Here is a 15,073-nt window from a genome sequence, read left to right as displayed (position 1 = left end):
AAGAAGAAAAAGAAAGAAAGTAGGTTTGCAGTTGCAGCAGATTAAGCGTCATGTCTGCTCTGAAGTTTGTTGGTCGTGGCCGTGGCCGTGAATGCAGGGAGGATCCATCACACTCACGGGAAATTTTGAGCATGCTCAAAATTGTGTGACGTGTGTACTAAACTGATGTCAGGCATACACTGGCTAAATCATTAAGGTGTGACAGGGGCTTAATTAAAGTAAAGATAAAGGTGTGAAGGTATCCGTTGTATCCAATTGTATTTAATTTAAAAAGTAAAACAGAGAGTTAACTGAGATAATTTAGTATTTAATTTCTCCAATTTTACCATCTTAAAATAAAGGAAAGTCACTTAACCCTTGTTCTGTGGTAGATTCTAATTTTTTTCCCCAATATTTATTTTATTCATTTTTTTATTTGTTATTTAAAAAGGCAAAACTCTGAACTTCCTTTCTTTATTGTTTTTGTAAATGTATTTTATAAACGTCCAAAACAGCCAGCCACCCTTGTTATTATTATTTATTTCTTGTCTTAGCCCAGGCTGCAATTCTTTCTTAAAGTACATTTTCAATTTCTGCAGAGAACCAGGGATTATTTTGTCCTTTATTTATGCAAAGGTTCATGCTTATTTCTTAGTCAGGAAAGTATTGCCATGCTAAGTCAACATGATCAAAAAGAGATACCCTGTTCCACTCAAAATGAGATAAGTAATAGACAAAATTTACTTATTTAAGTGTTTGGGATCTCTTTAAATCAGGATGTGTGGCTTTATTTTGGTTTATTTAAGATTTCTAATGATAGGGAAGTGGTCACTGAGGTCATTTGCAAAGGCTACTACTTCTGTGTACTTATGATGAGCATTTATTCAACATAATTAAGTCAAGTAAAGATTATTTTAGATGACATTTATTATTGGAGGTATGGGGTAATCAATTAACTGAGTGATATTTAGAGATTTAAGTATATTGTTTAGACTATCTGATGATGATGTCAGTCATTCCAAATTAATTGTCCCCCAGCAACACAAAGTCATCATTATTTAGGCCAGTTAGATACTTATAAAGAATAGGGAGGGCATCACAGCCAGTTGAAAGAGGATGATAGCTGCCCTAAACTGTGAGGTACTGACCTTTAGTGTATTTAAGATTCAAGGTTAGGCATTCTAATTGTTTTGGAATAAACACAGAGGAAGAGGGTGAAATGAACTTGGAAATACCACCATCTTTTCTAGGGCAATCCCTAACCCTAACCCTAGGTTAATACATATTGTACACCGTCCCTTATTTAATAAAATACATAAATATTTAAAATGAGAGGGTGCAGAAAAAATAAGAGCTAAGAACATTGTCATTGTGGTCAGGAAATGAGAGTTGTTCTTTTCATCCTATAAAGTTGATTCTTATAATCAAACTGATTCCAATAATCAAACTAAATCATCACACAACTTCATAATGAGCAAAATATCCTAAAAGAAAAGCTCCACTAGTTTAATTAGGTTTCCTTTTCAAAAAGACAAAACATTTTCTCAGTGATTCGGTAGTGGTGAATAATTTTTTGTTTGTTTATTTGTATTTTTTTTATTTTTTTTTTTTAATCCTCTTTCTGGCTCTGAGTCCAGAAACAATCAGCAAGTCCTGCCAGAGACATTTAAGGCCTGGGAAGTCCACAGTAATTACACTAATATGCCCCACTCTCAGCAGGATCATTTGTTACGTTTCCAAAAGAACCGACCAGATGGTCCCTTGAGCCCAAGGTTGCTCCATATTCATGAGCTGAAGTTTGACCCTGACACCCCAGAAGGGCTGACCTCTAACCTGGGCTCTTTAGGGCATCAATAGAACATGGAAGACAGCTGAGGGAGAAGCAATACACCAGGCACAAGAAACCCCACCTCCAGGATGGATGGGTGCCAGACCCCTCTGAGTGAAGACATTTGGAAAGATGTGAGCAACAGAGTGAGCCAAAGCATGGTGTGATTTCTCATGGTTTCCCAGGCTCTGATGGGGCGTCGTCTCTGGAAGTGGACATCTGTCCCCACCACATAGCGTCCCACAGAGTGAAGGTTTGGAGTGGGGATTTGGAAAACGAAGAAAGGATGTTGAAGCATGCCATCAGTTTGTGTTGGTGGCCTTTGACCAGATGACTAGGTTTTTTTATAGGCCATGTACAGCCTGTTAATGTTTAGCGTGAAAGAGGAATTAAAAATGAATAAATAGGGTACAAACAAAGCAAGCAACCCATGCTTCTGTTTGAATTTACTTAACCTCTCCCATTAAATTGTGACTCTGTTACCATTTTAAAGCTCTGAAATACCATTTCAGAGCTTTGTTAAACTAAAAAGGTGATAGGTGGTATTTTAAGGAAAAGTTCATCTGAGTAATCATATGACATTGCTATACAGTACTGTAGCCTTTGCTTATAACACACTGTGTTGCCTAAAAGCTGCTGTCACTGAAGGAACTACACAGTACATTTCACTAAAATAATCAGCTAAATGCCACAATAGTACAATTTTCTATTATTTTTCTCCAGTGGAGTGTTGAAAGAATGAAAAAAGTTTTTTGTATATATTATCAGTTACAGCAGTTAATTCACCCTTGGGATCAATAGGATATTCTAGTTATCTTGAACTTAATTGAATTTATATTAATTAATATGACTATGACTTTAAAGGGATATTTGCAAGAATTACTGCCATCTAGCAGTGAAATGGGGTTATTTCACTCAAACAAACACAATGCCCCAGCATGTCACTGCCTCAAACACTTCAGCAACGCAAAAGCCTGGCAAAAGCCAGTAAATGAATAAATAGAATAAAATAAAACATGAAAGAAAACAAGAAATGCAGCAACACAGACAGTGCAGAGAAATGAATGTTTACATGGTTTAAATAGCTGCAGCCTGAAAGTGGATGTAAGGTCTCTAAAAGCTGGTATTTACTATGACAAATAGCCAGTGTACAACACGGCTTTGAGAGCTGCTAAACCCAAGTAAACCTACAATTCTGTACCAAAAAGAATGAAAGATGTATGCAGGGTCTACTGTTATGCCTGAAACAGATGGAAATAGTAAGCTTTGCACTATTAAGGCAGTACAGTTCACTGACTTGTCAAGGAGAAACATGGAACTTCAGTGGCCTTTTTCAAATCTTTTTCCTTCATCAGCTCCTTCCCACTGTGAAGCTTCGCCTGATCCTGTTTTTTATGTCACCAGTTTCATTGTCTTTTAAGTTCTTTTTCATTTTCTTGGGGATTGTGAGGATTTCTTGTGCTACTCCGGATGTTTGTGCAATAATTGTTAGTTGGAGGTAATAATGATAAAAAAAATTACCGTAATGAATGATAATGATAAAAGCTGTCATGGAAGTTACAGTGATGTAAGAAGCAAAACTTTATCATAGCAACCAGAGGATGGCCTATTCAAACCACGTCTAAGTCTCTGTGTCCTCGGGCAAATCACTTCCCCTGCATTGTCTAGTGTGCCTCTCTTCTGTCAGTGAGCCCCAGGGTAGCTGTAGCTACAATGTAGTTTGCCACCATCAGAGTGGGAATGGGAGAATGACAGATTGAAGCGTAAAGGGCTTCGGATTTCCCTGATTTGGATTGGTGCTCCATGAGTACGGGGTGTTATCATTTCATTCATTTCATTTATTGTTTATTTGAAAGGGGACAGTGTACATTAATAAACATTAAAACAATGTAAATATACCCGAGTTAGCTAAGGAGTGCTAATTTTCATCGGTAGTCCCCCAGCCAGATATTAAAAAGGCAACCTTAAAAATAAACACAAGTATAAAATCACAAGATTAAATTATTACCTATAGCTAAAATTCACACATGATCTGGATCTTTACCAAATTTTAATGAAATGTTCCTCTGTATGAGGAGCACCTTAAGTAATAAGGCACAGCGTATGTCTGTAGCCTCTGGTGTTTGTTCTGCTCTGCACTCTCCGATCAAAAGTTTGAGACTTCAAAAGAGGAACGACTCAACTTTGCAGTGTTTTTGTCTTCAGTATAATGCTTTTTTTGAGTCCGATGCCGAAGCTGTCATCAGTCGTTGCTGTCACTCTCTTGTTCAGGGCTGATCTGCTTGTTCAAACAAATAGTGTTAAAAACTCTTTTAAAAAAATCCTGCATGGATTATCACCCAAAAATTCCTTAGATGTAGACTTAGTCTTAAACAAACTTTAATTTTCATCTGGTATACACAGACTGTGTGCAAAACAAATTTTTGATGCATACAGCCAACAATGAATGAGCAGCTTATAACAGTGTAATGAACATTTCCATTTATAAAGAGCAGAAGTGATCAAGAATGTAGACAGTGTAGGAGATAAAATCATGGTGCATAAGTCATTGATATGGAAAGGTTCAGTGCAGTGCAAGAAAAAAATAGATAAATATGCTGTAAAATGCTGGAGAACATAGAGTTGCGCTCTATTTAAAGGGATTATGAAAAAATCAGCCACATTGGCACAGCAAATATGAGTTTTTCAAGTGTGATGCAGAGTCTTGATTAGAATTTCAACACTTCAACAGCCTGATGGTGCTGCTGACCACATCTGACCATTAAAATCTGTTCAAGTTTTCCTGTGCACAGACAGACAAACAGCAAACAAACCCACACAAACTCGACTAAAAGTATAACCGCCTTGGCAGGGTTAAAAAGTTATAAATTAAGATCTGCTCTGAGGGTGCAAACAAGTTTGCATGGATTCTACTGCACAAAAACCTTTAGAAGATCAGGCCCCAAGACTCTAATGTTTCTGCCGCAGGGCAGAACAGTGCATAAACATAGGAGGCTTGTTGGTTCCTGTTGGTTTTATAAAGTGATTTCAAATATTTTGGTTTATGTCTGGATATTTTCTCCTTTAAATTTGGTGATGTAGGATAAGCAGCGTAGTGTTTGTTATGCTGATCTTTTCTGGCAGTAGTTACCCAAAGGTGCTGTGTGACTGATAGAATAGAGATGAGCCAGAGTGAAGATCCCCCTGCACATCCATCTGACTAATTGGTTCTACTGTGGAGACAGACGAGGAGTTTGTGATTTATTGGACCTTAGCGTTCTGTTTCTCCATTTAAACACATCTATATTTTATCAACATGCAGTTACATCCCAATTTATAATCAATTTACCAATATTAATGAGGCAAATGTATCCCTTATAGGATCACTAATGTGGATTATTAGAAACATTTTTTTTTATTACAGATCCCTTAAAATCCTTATGTTGTGTTTTATTGTGCTGTATGCAAAAGATGAGCAGAAATGTGCAGCCTCACAGAGAAGCCACCTTCGTTTGGCTAAAAGCCCTCTGGATGTTTTTTTTGTAAGCCGATTATCCCCTACTCAGAGATAATCATGTAACATTTTATTTTGCATGGCCACAAATGATCCGCTAATTACGCCCATGAAGGCTTGCAGATTCAGGATTTTTCCCATTATACGCACTCTGTGTTTTTGAGAGATGCCAGGGATTTCGAAGTGTCACTTTGGGTGATGTCATGCACATTACTGAAAAATCTTATTCACAATGCAGGTAAGACAGTTGCAAGGGTCATTTAGACTGTGTTGCTCTGCTGCTTTAGAAACATCTCGCCATTTCCTCAAAGCAGCTACCCAGACTATGCTTTGATGCAGCCCTGGTAGCAGATCAAATATGTGGATGAAATGGAAGTGGGACATTGATTGCAGCCACTACCCCCATGGATATTTCTATCAAAATTTTAATTCAGGGCAAAAGAAAGGTCTCTGAATTATTTCAGTCCTGGCTCATGTCTCGTGTGGTATGCTAGAGAGAGAGGAGGGCAGTGACAAACATCCGTGTTATTGAACAGCTTCATCATCTGCAGGTGCAGCAGTCAGAAAGAAAGAAGGAAAAAAAATCAATAATCCTTTTCACATAAAGGCAAACCATAAAACGGGAAACAGGTTTATTAGGAAATAGTCAGAAAGATTAAACAGTTCATTCAGTGACACGCTTTAAGGTGTCAGATCATCAGACAAATTCTAAAAATTAAGTAAAGATAATTTGATGATTTCCTTTATTTTATAGAAAAGGCGATCCAGACAAACCATATCTGAGAAAGTAATGGCACCCTACATCTAATAACTAGTTGTGACACCCTTGGCGGCAACAACTGCCTTTGAGTTTTTGCAGTAACTGGAAATGACTGTTTCAGATCCTTCTGGAGGTATTTCTATCCATCCCTTTGCAGAGCTGCTTCAATTTAGGAATGCAGTAAAATTGCAACACTGTCGGACACAGCCCCAGTGTCTCAGGGCAGAGAAAACTGATGTTTTTCATTACTTTTGAGACTTAATTTCAAGTGCTTAGTTCTGTATCATCTAAATTCGGGTGGGTGAATAATAAAACATATTTCTGTAGTGTGACAAACTGAGAACATATATATATTTATACTTTACACATGTCAAGTTTAGAACAGAAGAATCTAGTATTTAAGATGGACAAACAGATTTCTCAGAATGTTTATTGAAAGCAGAATCAGAGTAAGTGGCATCGCCGTCTAAGGTAGGAACCTCTGCTGGTGGAGACGGCAGGTTAGTCACCACATCTTTCTGGAAGTGAATGATCACGAACATGCGAGTCACTAACCTGGTCTTATACTTCAGTCTGAGCCCAGGGGGTGAGGATGGTTCCAGCCAATGGTGTTCGGCGGTCGCTGCATAGAGAGCAGGGAGGAGATCAGATCCAAGCAGATGATCCAGACGATGAAGCCAAAGCCGAAGTCGGTGACATTGCAGGTTGTCAGAGCAAGGAGATAACAGATCTGGTGAGGTGGCAAAGGAGAATCCAGGATGGAGTTGGGTCACAGTACCAGGTACAGTTTGCAGTGCAGTTGACAGGCCGGATGAGGGCAGGCAGTCTCAGTGGTCGGGAAACGGTTCCGTTCGGTACACAAAGCAGGCAGAGATCAGGCAGGAGTCAGACGAGAGTTCAGACAAACAGATCAGATGGTAACAGACAGGCTTGGAGGTCAAGAGGCAAAACACAGGAACGCTAGAATAATTCTATCCAAAGGCTCCAAATAATCTAGCACTGATGACTGGTCTGAAGGCTGGTTATATAGTTATTAATGCATATGGTTAAGATGAGTGGGTAATGAGAACTTGGCGGAGCTAAGCAGGTGTGTGAAATGAATAATCAAAACAGGCACTAGTGCTGAGATCAAGACAACAGTCTTTAATCTTTACAGGAATAAATGCTGTGCACAGGATGCCCCTCAGTCGGTAGTTGCAATGATACCAGTTCTGTCCAGTCTCTGGAATGGGAACGGTGGGCTTAATTAAAAGAACAAAGTGAGGAAGCAGCAAATTGTCCTTTAGAAGATTGAACCTGCATGTGAGATTTCATTTAAGAAAAAAAAAATCAGCCTGAACGAACAAGATGATCTAACATCCAGAACAACAAGTGCTCTAATTGATACTGTTTAATTTAAGGAATAAAATAATAACCCTCCTTATTTTACAAACTGTCATCAGCTCATCTCATATTTGATTGCAGACTGAAGGAGTTTTAATCAGTGTCACGAGGATGAAAATGAAAGCACTTGTTTTGTATATAATTGATCCTTCAAAGAACTGCTCTGCTTTTCAGCCTCTAATTTCTTTTCAAATAAAACACTATAGGTGTTAAATAAAAACGACAGAACCAGACATTTCAAGCTAGAGGACTGTTCATAATCACATATTTATATTCATTTTGTTTTTAACACAAAGGCTCAAGCTGTATACTCATTCTGACAAGCCGTTACACTCACATAGACCGACACGCCAGCCTGCCAATCATCTGCATGCATGAATTGGTTCCACTCTGTGTCCTCACATAATCAGTCAGAGGGAGGGGAAACTGTCTTCATCAATAAAAATTAGCTTTTATCTCATTTACTGCTATGTGTTCATTCATATTCATCAGTGACTGCATGAAGCGGAGCGAGCTTTGTGTCAATTTCTGCAGATCATCATCTGTGATAATGAGCTGACTGTCACACCATTTCTTTGCTGCGTTATATTACAGTGAACAGAATAACAGGTAATTACCGTATGCTCATAACGTATTGCTGGTAATGATCTCTAGATTTCTTCCTTCTGCTATGAGACTATAAAACAGCTTCTGCTGAACATGTGCACTTAGTGCCATTATTAGGTATTTTTAATCTTCTAACCTGTGTTTACTTATTTATGTATGAATATGTTGCTAATATATATTCAAATTTCCTCTCTTGGGATTCATTAAATATTATCTATCTATCCATCTGTCTAAAATTCAGCATTATTTGCAGTAAGCCTACAAAAGAAAGCTGATATGATGTACAGTAATGGCAGTGTTTGCAAGTAGAAAGGCAACCAGAGAACGATAAACTTTCCGCCTAAAGAAACAGTTGTTTCTTTAGGCGGAAACAGCTGCCACCCCGAATCTGGGGCCTGGAGGAAGAGCTAGCCGCCTGGTCCGTGGTCTTGGCGGGGGGCTGCTGAGGGGCCTGGGTGGCCTGCTGGTGTCGGGGCGGTCACTTCTGCTATCCCTAAACGACGATGGAGGGAGGGGCGTGTAGCAATTGTGGGGAGGAAGTGGCTGGGTGAGTTAGTTGGGAGGGTGGGGGGGCTCTGGTTGGGTGGCCTGTGAGGGGCATGTAGGCCCCGATCACGGGGGGGCTTTTATTTGGGGTGGTCTGGTCCGGGTGCAGGGTGGGGGGCCGGGCCCAAAGCAGGAACGAGATGGGTTGGTGTGGCGATGCCACCGCTCCCCTTTCCCCCATCCAAATTTTCGTTTCACTTATTAGTGAAACTAAAACTAATTATTTAATTTTTTTGGGTCTGAACTGCCCCCTCTCCCAAGCACATGTCAAGTCTCCGCCAAGTGCGGAGCCCATTCCCCCCATCCTGCTCTCCCTCCACTGGCTGGCGCCTGGGCCCGCTGATCCGCTGGTGGAGCTCGGGGTTTGAGGGTGGATGCCCGGGTGGCTGCTGGCTTATTCCTGGCGGCTTCTCCGTGGGGCCTGGCCAGCCGGGGCCCAGCTGGGGCTCCTGCCGGGGGGATGAGGGGCCCCTGGGGCCTCAGATCCCTGGGGCCCATGGCCGGATTCACTTTGGGGTGGTTGACTGCTGGCAGAGCCCGCAGACTCGTCCCCGCGGCACCCGAGGGCTCTGGCATTGAGGTGGCTGGGGGACTTCCTCGGGGCTGTCTCTCCTCCTCCCTTGGTGGGGGTTGGATTTTTTGGCACCTATCTTTGGGTCCCTTTGGGCGTCTGGGGCTTTGGGCCTCCAGGTGCTGGACTCGGTGCTCTGAGGGGGGGGCGCCTCTTCGGCTCTTCACAACCACTATTGAGCATTTTTTCTTTGGATAAACTTAACATGCACAAGTGCACTTTCACTAACAACTACAGGTGCTTGGTTCCAGGTACTCAGAGATTCACTTTCTTATCTTTCTTATCATATTCTTATCTTCAGGTAACATAGAATACAGATTCTGTGTCAGATTAAATAATACTACTTATACTTCAGCGATAGTATCTAGGAGTTACTTTATTGTATGTCTTGTACCATGTCTGTTAGTTGTGCTGTTCTTTTTGCATCTCTGTGCAGGTGATGAAGCAGACTGAAAATGTTTTGTCATTATCTTCCTTTTCTCTTTTCTTCTCTTTTTTTCTGTTTTTCCTTTCCTGTTCTACTTGCATTGAAGTGTCCATATAATCTGTAAAACTCCCTGCATAATTATAATAAAGCAATTTATATGCATAAAACAAGCGGAACACTATGGCGATAGCCGTTCTGCTCCACTTGTGAAAGTAAAATCTGTTGGACTCTTTTTGGCATCAAGACTAATATTCTGATTTCCACATCACTAGACAGGACACTGTTAAAAAAAAAAAAAAAAAGAAGCAGTTGTGCCGTTGAGGAGAGATGACCCTATGTGGAGCAATCAGTATGGGATAGAGGTTTGTTTTACTTTGGTCAATCCTAAAAGCATTTGACATCAATTACAGGGCAGTACATAGATAGATGTTTAAATAAATCAGCAACAAAGCAATGATGGATCTGGATTGTTCAACCCCTATGCACTTCACTGAGCATGCAGGGGTGCAGAAACAGGTTGTGGATTCTGTAATGACTCATTATCCTAAGAGTCCAGATCTGAAAAACATAAAGAAGATGATGTGACTTGAGGTTTGCCCCTTCCTCTTGTCATTTTTGACCCAATTTATAAGATGTTAATTCAGTAATTTTTTTTATATACTATCGACTTAAATGAAATTTAAATAAACATCTGATCTGTGTGTGTTGAGGGTGATCAATGATAGGCTGCTGCTGAGAGGCAAACCAGTGTGTTTCCAGCCTTGGCTAGATTCTCTGCAAGATGGGCTTTGATGTTGACCCAGCAGGCCTAATAAAACCAAGATAGATCACTGACAGAGCATCCAGTCACCTGAGAATACATCAATAAAGTAAACACATCACAACTTACCTTGTGGGTGTAGTGATGATGGCTCCCATCAGTAATTTAGGTCTGACTCATGCAGATGCTCTATTTCTGTATTCCTCAGAAGCTCCACAGTGGACACGCTCCCCAGCATCATTCATCATTCCTCTAAGAAAGTAATTTGCGTCACAGTTGTTATTAAAATTTTCTCACAAAGATAATTTTAGGCTTTTGTTTACCCCACATCCCCTCCACCCCAACTTTCAACAAATTTCCCCGTATTTTCTCACAATGAGTCTGTGAGTGGCTGCATAATAGCTTTATGGGAGCTTTATGGAAGAAAAAAAATAAAGGAGGCTGGTACAGAACATTACCATCCAGCAGTTAATGTTATAATGACGTGGGTGGCAATCTGGACTCTCAGAAACTCAACCTTTTGCAGGAATTTAATGCTCTAACCAAGACTTTTACAGAATGCTTTCCTAATCAAAACAAAAAGAGCTCAAATAAATGCTATCCCACAAATTGTCACGATCTTGGCACTGATGACTGGGTTATTGGTTGATTCCTTCCACCTGCCTAGCCCCGACCAGTTTTCATTATATTTCATCAGATCCACCTGGACCAGCTCCTACTTAAACTTTTGGTCCCAGCCATCAGTGCCAGATAATTGGAGCCATAGGTAAAAGTTCTCAATCTGTTTTCTACCGATTGCCTGATCCTGACTAGTTTCTGCTCCCAGACCTCTGAGCCCGCCTGTCCCAGTTCTGATTTGTTTGCCGGACCTGTCTTCAGACTCCTGGATTCTGCCTACTTACAACCTTGGATCTATCTCCCTACCCAGCTTGGATTTCCCTATGGTACCTCTTCAGATCTCTGATCTTTTGGCCTGGACTTCTGCTCCCTCAACGACACTGGTTTTGGCTTCTTCTTCCGGATATTCTTCCTCGTCTGCTGGCTTATCAGCCAGCTCAGCAGCCTTCTTGGCTTCGGCTCCTCGAACTCTCTGGGCAGCGTCCGCCGCACGTTGTGGAAAATCATCCTGCTGGATTCCACTCCTTCCTCTGGGTTTGGTCTGAACTTGATAACCTGGCTAGTGACTCACGCTCGTCACCGTCCTCCGACAGAGTTACGTGGTGACTAACCTGTGTTTTCCCCTCTATAGAAGTTCCAGCCATTTAGTCCTAGCTGCTTACCCGCAGACTTTCCAAGGAGTCAATAAATACTTTTATAAGTCAGTGTGTCTGCCTGAATTCTGGGTCCAACGTTCTGAGTCCTAACACAAATGGTTCTCCTAAGAATGTTTGTTTTGCTTAATTTATTCTTGCCCAGTCAATAAAATGCACAAATATGTGTCTATTTGCATTGAAACTACTCCATGATTAAGGATTTAAAATATTGATCTGCTGTAATTCATGACTGTAGATCTTTAATACATATGTAAATATGATAGAGGGTCATAAGCACCTACTAGATGTGTAATTTTGAACCAGCAACCAAAAAAGATGCAACCTGATAAGTTTTTTTTTAACCTAATCAAGTCTGTTCTTCTTTGAATTTTGTTTTTTGTTACTGCACATACTTTGTCTCCAGCAGTATGTGTTTACATCCGTAGCTTTCTTTAGTGAGAAGTGAATACATCATTGTTATTGTTTCCCTACAATAAAAGGACAATGTTTCAGGCCCTCTCAACAGCATCTCCCTTTCCCCCTTAGGCTGTCTGCAACTGCTGTAATCAGCAGAAAATCAGCTTTTAATGCACGTAGCCCCAGAGCCCTGTGTCTTTCTGACACTTAGTGGAAACAGATATAGAACCGCGTGCATTAGAGAAAAGACGATTCACAGATTATATTATAGTGCAGCTCTATTTGTCTAAATACACAAACTTTATGAAAAAAAAACCATGTATTTTCAAGAGCAAGACAAATTCTAATGACTCATAAACTTTTTTATATCCCTTCAGCTTAAGTCTTTACATAATAAGCTTTATAATCCAGCAGGCGGGCCTCTGCATTAAGAAAATCCTTAACAGGAAGAGTTCGTTTCTTACTTCATCTCATTGCTTAACTTGTATCCCTTCTTTAGGAAATTGCCATCTTGTAATTTCTCTAATCCAGACCTATAACTTATTTTTCCTTACTGTGTGAAAGGCTTCCTTTAAATCTAGAGTCTTCTATCATTATGAGTACTCTTACTGCATGTTGCAGAGCAAATATTTAAATTAAAAAAGAGTTTTGAGAACACTCTATTTAAAATATGGATTGTTAGCTTCAAATCAGCTTTGATGGGATGGAAAACTTCCCAATGGAAGCAGTGGTTTTGGCCTTTGAAATCTATAAATGAATAACCTTTTCCAAGGTCTTTTTTGAGTCATGAGCACTGATTTATCTGAGGTAAATAAGACAAGCAGTGCTTGGACGATGTAGATTATTTTGTGAAATCCTGGATGAGTCTACAGTTTGTTGTAATAGACTCATCCAGGATGTCACAAAAGATTAAGGAACATATGGGAAAACAAGACAGCGTATAGGTGCTGCAGATGTTGGGTCTTACTTTCCACATCAAACATATGTTATAATTATGACTTAGCTATAGCTATAAATGGGAAATATTATCTCCTAATAATTACTTGCCTATTTCATAATTGTGAGATCAGTTAGTTATAATCAGGAGATGTTAATTGTTTATTTGGTGTTTTTTTTTTTTTACTGGAGTGCTGAAAATGAGCCTCCATTATTAAGTCGAATATTTGAAAAGTAACAATTTTTTAATATGTTAAATTTATTATTTAATCTCAGTGCCATCGTTGCATGTTTTTAACAAGTATTTTATTATGGTTCAAACCAGAGAATGAGTGTCATAAATAACTCTGAATCACTCATCCAAGACCTTCAGCTTCCCTTAGATGTGCATTTGATGTGACCTGTTTTGCTCAGCCAATGTTAAAGATTGAGGGCAGAGAGTCTCTGATTTAAATAAGGCTATGTTTTGATCTTTTTAAAATGGTGAATATGTACAAAAATGGTTACTGGCCTATATATGCCCATATTTGCAGTCAAAACAGTAGACCTTTGTGGTTGTGTTATCAAAGAGTGAGCATGATGGTAACTCAGGTTAGAAAAAAGGCAACAACTCCTTCTTGGAGAACTGAAGCATATTTTCAAGTGTTAGAATATGCTTCTGGAGAAAATGATGAAGTGTTGAAGGGTACTGATGCAAACAAATGTGGAGGCTACTGTGAATGAAGTCAAACATCCTTTACTCAGCTGAAAAATGGCTCCTGCTGCTTCTTTGTTCTTGTTTTCCTTGGAAGTCTGTTCTCTTCCAGCAATAAAAGATTTGAAGAGGGATTTTACAAACTCAAAAATTCATGCACCCCAACCTACTTTAGTTTCTGTGGGGTAAACAGTTTTTGACTTCCCTGATAAAATAGTTGTTTGTGGAAACGGTGTGACTGTTTTTAATTCAAGGGCACCTCAGCAGGGTGCTGTTTGAAGCCTGAGGGGCTTAGAGCAGGACCTACTACATTAAATGAAGGACAGCCTCCCTGCTCTCTTTTTCCACCATCATGTTCCAAACATTCAAGGACAAACAGAGTAGACAGATAGTCATCCGAGGGAAACGGCAGGCAAACATCTGCTGCAGGGATGCTTCTGTGTAACACGGTTTTCCATCTTTCCTTCTCTGTTATTTCCTCTGACTGATCTGGCAACAAAATGGGAGACACAGTCATGTCTGCCCTTCAGCTACTCCTATTAAATTTGGCACTGAGATAATGCATTCTGATTGTTATTAACTCCTGATATGATTTGAAGACATGTGGGGTTTGCCTCCATCCTGATGATTGTGTTTTTTCATTAAATAGTTCTGGTAAATAAAACCAAAGACATGAAAATCATGAAGGGAATCAAAGTATTCCTTTTTTTCATGTGTTGATTTTAAAAACAGAGTGCAAAGGAAACCAAAAAATGTTGAGTAAATCTTCTGGAAGGGTTCTTTGTTGAAATGTTTCATTCCCTCTCCAAGAGACTTCTTCAGTCTGAAGAAAAGCAAATGTTATTTATATTTTTTTTCTTCAGGGTGACATTTTTTTGTTTCACTACCATAAGAGAATTAAAGATTATTTTTTTGCATTGTTTACCTCTCTTCAATGTTATTTTCTTAGTCAGTGTTTGTTTAAAGGGGTCATATAACGCAAAACCGAGTTTACATTGCCATAGATGAATAATGAACGTTCAGTGGGTGAAATGGACGTACAGAGATGTTCAAACCCCATCGACACCTCCTTTCTCTGCAAATCTCACAATTGTAAACTTCCACCATAAAACGGGCGAATCCTAACGATGCACCTGGGGATGTCATGCCCCAAAATTGACATACAGACTAGCCCACTGGTTCACTGGCCCAAGAGAACATGAATAGAGGTAGATGTAAGACACCAGTTTAGCTGTTTAGCCTACAGTTGGGTTTACTTCTACAATAATTACAAAGCAGGCAATTTCTCTATTGAAAATGAGCCAGAACCACGGGGGTAAATGCAGTGTTCCAGGCTGCACTGAGAAAGGGGAAAATGTTTGGAGTCTTCCCAAGGATCTGAAAAATCGACAGACATGGATTATTTTTGTCTATCAGAAGA

Source organism: Cyprinodon variegatus, unplaced genomic scaffold, assembly GCF_000732505.1.
Source record: "Cyprinodon variegatus isolate N-32 unplaced genomic scaffold, C_variegatus-1.0 Scaffold47, whole genome shotgun sequence".
In the NCBI taxonomy this organism is placed as follows: Eukaryota; Metazoa; Chordata; class Actinopteri; order Cyprinodontiformes; family Cyprinodontidae; genus Cyprinodon; species Cyprinodon variegatus.
Note: the sequence above shows the minus strand (reverse complement) of the source record.